General features: G+C 43.0%; 1 protein-coding gene across 1 annotated transcript in view; it reads right to left on the bottom strand.

The window, feature by feature from the left end:
* LARS2 (leucyl-tRNA synthetase 2) overlaps nucleotides 1-5,535 on the bottom strand; it is an 85,146-nt gene that overhangs the window by 30,513 nt on the left and 49,098 nt on the right. The gene's annotated exons all lie outside the window — the stretch shown is intronic.

Genomic DNA, 5,535 nt, shown 5'->3' on the forward strand with positions numbered 1-5,535 from the left:
CAACCCCGCTTGCCCCGCTTCTTTGCAGCGCCGCAGGATTGTCCTGTGATTGGGACCTCCACGGGACGTCTGCTCGTGCAACCGCGTGTTATTTTGCCCCGGGGCAAACAGCCACGCCCCCCCCCCGCCGGCCCGTGCCCGTGGGACCAATGTTATGTATTACAAGGCATTTCTGGTGAGAATCACTGAAGAGCAGTTGTTTTTCTTTTGAAGCAGCTGTCCTTGGTCAGCTGGAATGATTTCCCCCTCTGGTTTGGAAAACATGAGCTTAATTAGTTATCCAGCTGTTGGCCGTTAGGAGGGAGAGAGTTTTCTTCTCTCCTTTTATTGTCTCATTTGTGTTATGCTAATTTACATGTTTGGTTTGTTGTTATTTTATTTGTTATAAAACCGCCCTTATGGGGCAGTTGTGTTGTGTTTTGGGTTTGTGCTTCTATGTGTTAATATTTTCAGTTCTATTTTAGTCGTTTTATCTATCTAGCTATTTAGACTTATCCCAGACACTTTGTTATCAGATCAATTTCAGGCCTTCCTAAATTTCAGGTGTTCTAACAGATCAATCTCCGGTTTTCCTGGCTAATTTGCAGGTGGGGGGGGGGCAGAAATTACAAATAAGAGTAAAGCAATTAAAAGAAATACAGTTGATATCATGACTGAAGTAACGGGGTACAAAAAACATCAACAATCTCAATAAAACAACTAAGGTACATCAGAGATGGCCTCTCTTACATCCGGAACACAATACAGTTGTTCCAAATATTATTCCATGTATGGGACATATCATTAATTGGGCGACAAAGCAGATGGCAAAAGGACACCTTGCTTTTCTTCTGTGCCGCCACTTTAAACCAATTAATTTAAGGTATGTTTCAAGGATTCCCAGGTTTCCGGGGAGGGGGTTGGGTAGAATTTTCCCCCTCAAAGATTCCGTCATTAATTTTCTTAAGGTGGGATTTGTTAAAAACATATGGGATCTTCAAGCTTTTGTTCAAAGCGCAAGGATCCCATTTTTTCCTATGCCATCTATAAGAAAGGAATTTAGACAGGTAATAAATAGGGGGGTTACAGACAATGTTCCCTCTAAGCTGTGGAGTCCTGTGAGCAAAAATTCTACTTTGTGTGCTGCTGGCATTCAAGTTGTGAGCGAGCGAGTTGGCTGCTGCATCAGTTAGTTTGCTCTGGAGCCCCATCCTTCCTGAGCAAAGACAAAAATGTGTGAGCCAGAGGCTAAAAAACTGTGAGCTAGCTCACACTCACTCAGCTTAGAGGGAACACTGGTTACAGACAGAGCAAATCATGACTAAGGAGTGCCCTAAGATTAATCCTCAAAACGAGGCATTTAGTTTGACCTCCCAGCTCACCAGAGAATCAGGATATGGTGATTGATTTGAACTCCCCCCATCTCTTGAGGTGAGGAAGATTGCTTTGCTGGTTAGCTCACCTGCAAAGGAAAATGTGCAGTCTCACCCGGAGGATTTTGAAAGCTATCTGTTGGCATCTTTCGGGTTACTTCCCATTTCTGAGCAAAATAATATGTTTCCAAGACTGCAAAATTTAATAGTTCCTCTGGAAAATATTAAGGTACAGAGATTTGAGGACAATGAAAGGGATCCCTTTATATGTTAAGGGACAGCTGTTGATTAGTCTACAAAAATGTATTCCAGTGGAGGACGCCGACCTTGCCCGAGGCAGAACAGGTGGGAGGCGGGACAACGGGCTTAAGGGAGCGGACACCCTTGGCCAATGGGAGAGGGACCTGAGTTGACAGACACGCTGACGGACCACTGGGGAGAGTGGAAAAACAGGGGAGTGAAACCTGATGTTACCAGAGAGAGAGGTCAGACTGTGAAGAGTGCTTGTCGCTGGCTGGCCAAGGTCTCTCACCTGCATTCTGAGACCCCAGGAGCCCCTTTTTGCAACCCAGAACCACAGCAGAGGGAGGGGTCCCTGCAGGTGACCAGCGACAGCCCGACAATAGCTAACAATGATTTGAAGATTCTCAACAGTTGCCCCCAAATTGATGACTGTGGGGATTATGCATGTGTAAACCGCTGTGGTGCCAGTGTTATTATTTTATTGTTTCCTTTGAATTGTTTGGCTTAATTGAATTTCTTGGAGCAAGTAAATTCGGGGGGGGGGGGGGGTTTGACCATCTCCTTTTAGAAATGGTCCTTTTGGTCCCAGGTAAAGCTGATTATCCATCTCAAGAGTCCTTGCAGTTTAGGCAAACTCATGGTAAACTTAGACATTTGCGCTGGAGCCAAACTACAGGGATGAAGGCTGAAGAATTAAGAACCCACGCCAAGGCAATTTACCTTAAGACCATTGACTATAATGGTCCCCATAGGGTATAATGGAGCAAAAACATTCGGGTTTCCCAAATATTTCCTGAATCTGAAAAATACCTCTAGGGACAATATGTACCTTCAGCACTCAGAGGATTTAACTCTAAGGTAGCTGGCCATTTGTTATATGCGGCTGGTGTATGGATAGAGGCTGTTACTGAGGATATTGATCAACCGCTAATTAACTTTGTGTGTGGCCGGCGTTGTTCTAAGAGTTGAAGTGGGTGAAGTCTTTTACAAAACTAGGCATGGAGCAGGACATTTAATTTAAAGTTAAAGATCCTGCAACCAGATCCAGAGCGAAGTTTGCTCAGTCTTATTAAATTGGACAATCATAAGAGCAACTGGGATAAATTGATGAATGACAAGCTAATGTTCCTAGGGATTTCGATAGAATTGACAGGGAGAGTAAATGTCAATAAGCTAAGACATCTCATTGAGATTCACCTGAAACATCTGGATTATAAAAGTACAGCAATAAGGTCAAGAAGAGCTTACTCAACCTTCACGGTTGGCACTGTGTGATTTAACATATCCTAAATATAGACACGCCTTTATGTTGGCGCGTCTTAACTCTTTACCATCTACAGCCTTGACAGGTACATATGTTTGCATTCTGTATTCAGAGAAAATGTGTAATTGTGACCTTAATTGCATTAAATCCATTGACTGTGTTTTTAAGCTGCCCTGAATTTTAAAAACTTAAGACAGGAGCTGATCTCCCCCTCCTCAGTAAGGACTCTGCTTCTCCAGCTGCTGAGACTTCTATGCTACTGTGCAACATAGATGGATGGGTTGCATATGGGGTTGCTAGGTTTTTGGCTGCCACTGTAGAAACACTGAAACATTCTAAAACAACTGCATAAAACTACCATATTCTGTTGGGAGATCCCATTATGCAGGTAGCTTTCTTTTAGTTGTTTAAACATAAACTCTCAGTGGCTGTTTGGGACCACTGGGTCGAATGAGCAGTAAGAGAAAGGAAAGAAAGTATAGGTATATTACAGCATGTATATATGTATATTATAACACTATCACTAGTAAACAGCCTTTTTCATGTATTCCTTTCTAGCTGGGATTCTTAGCAGAATAGCAGCAAGAAACCTTTCCCTGAGGCTTTCATACAGTGACCAATATAAGTAAGGTAAAGGTAAAGGTTCCCTTGCTCGAATCCAACTCTAGGGTTGCGGTGCTCATCTCCGTTTCAAAGCCGAAGAGCCAGCGCTGTCCGAAGACGTTTCCGTGGTCATGTGGCCGGCATGACTAAACACCAAGGTGCAAACGCTGTTACCTTCCCACCAAAGTGGTACCTATTTATCTACTTGTAATTTCTTGCTTTTGAACTGCTAGGTTGGCAGGAGCTGGAACTAGAGACGGGAGCTCACTCCGTCATGCAGCAACTTGGGTCTCGAACTGCTGAACTACCAACCTTTCACAGCCCGCAGTTCAGCGTCTTAACCACTTGAGCCACCGCAGCTCCAATATAAGTAAGATTGAGCCGTAAATGCAAAGGCAGATGCTCATGGGATTAGGACTTTTTTTACGATCTTCCATTCACACAAGCCAAAGGCAAAGTCTGAAAACTGACGGTAGTGAATACTCTCCTTTGAGCACAAAATGTTACAACTATTTATTTACTAGTTCGATTTATACCCCGCCCTTCCCGCCAAGGCTGTATAGTATGGTTGTATAGTGCGATTAAAATGCTACCCCCTGAGAATCTCATGTTCTAAACATATTGAATATCCTATTTTGAACGGCCTAAGGACCAAACTATGTGAGACCTTTTATAATGGGGAACCCAGACTCAACTCATTAGAAAAACAACTCGTGCTGTTTGGCCCTTACTCTTCCTTTTAATTCTGTTCTTACTTAGATCAAGAAGAGCTTTCAAGTCACCATTAAACAATCCACAATCAGCAGTGTATAATTTCATATTTCTTAGTCCAGTTACACTTATAATTGGGTGTAATTTGCTCCAAGTAGCATTTCTTGGGCATCCATGCTTCTGCAACGGTGAACTGAAGCCAGTACAGGCCAGCATAGAAAGAAAGTGGCTGAGTCCCAACCAACTTTGAAATGTCTCCCAGGTGAAATTCATAATTAACTCAAAATTCATAATTTTAATCTTGATTTACAGCTGCATCACCCACAGTGACACATGTCCCAATGGAACAATCCCTCAGCAATGGAAAAATGGATAGCAAAGACACTGGGTTGGATCCTGCGACTCCCTTCTGTCTCTGCTTTTTCCACTTGCGCTGATGGAAGAAGACCCAGCATGAGGGAGTCAAAGGATCCAAACCCATTCCTTAAATTAGTTTATTGTGACAATTAAAAATCTGGCTAAAGCACTATATTCCTATGGTTGTGACAGCATTTTACTACTGAGCATCAGAGGGAGATTCAGTTTTTTGTAGCTTTTTACTTCTGTTTTCACCTCAGTTTCTCTTCTGTGGAAGTGTACCCATCATTAAAAATTAAAGAAGAAGAAAAAAAGAAATCATGCAGAATTTTCAAAACATTGATAACATTTGATCATTGGGATGGAGTTTGTCATCATATTTACTACTTGTTCTAAAATTAACTCTTTATGTGAGGAAATGTTAACATGGGAAAGCTCTGGACCAACCTGCGCATTCTGTACCACAACTGTATCCTCACTAAGTGATGCAGTTTAAACCAACCAGTAGGTGAACACTTCATTCTAATGCCATGACAAGCAGCAATTCAACTCCAACCGGGCATGAACACAGCTTGTTGAGGTGCTTGCACACGTGCCTCACTCTTCCCTCTCTCTTTTCTTCTAGGGTGTAGAGCCCACCTCAACCACATTCCAGTTCATCCTGATGTCTAAATGCAGGCACCTCAATGAACTGGAGTGCCTACTCCACATAAGCTGGCATTTTAAACTTGGGATTTAACCCTGGGGGAGGGGGGGGGGGAGAAACAAAGTCCAATTTGCCAAATTTACCTGCGTTTGGACTAAAACTTCATGAGGCCAAGAAGTTTTCCAATAAGCTCAGCACGCTAGAAGAGGATGGAGGTGGGAAGCGCAAAGGTCATGTGAGAGCACAGATAACAAACAATATTCATGCCTGACTGGAGCTTAATTGCAGGCAGCTCCTTGTGAAGGCTGAATGGAGACGAACTCAAATGATCCTGGGACCAGGCAACAATGACAGAATCC

The sequence above is a fragment of the Gekko japonicus genome, unplaced genomic scaffold (assembly GCF_001447785.1).
Source record: "Gekko japonicus isolate JY-2015 unplaced genomic scaffold, Gekko_japonicus_V1.1 scaffold747, whole genome shotgun sequence".
In the NCBI taxonomy this organism is placed as follows: domain Eukaryota; kingdom Metazoa; phylum Chordata; class Lepidosauria; order Squamata; family Gekkonidae; genus Gekko; species Gekko japonicus.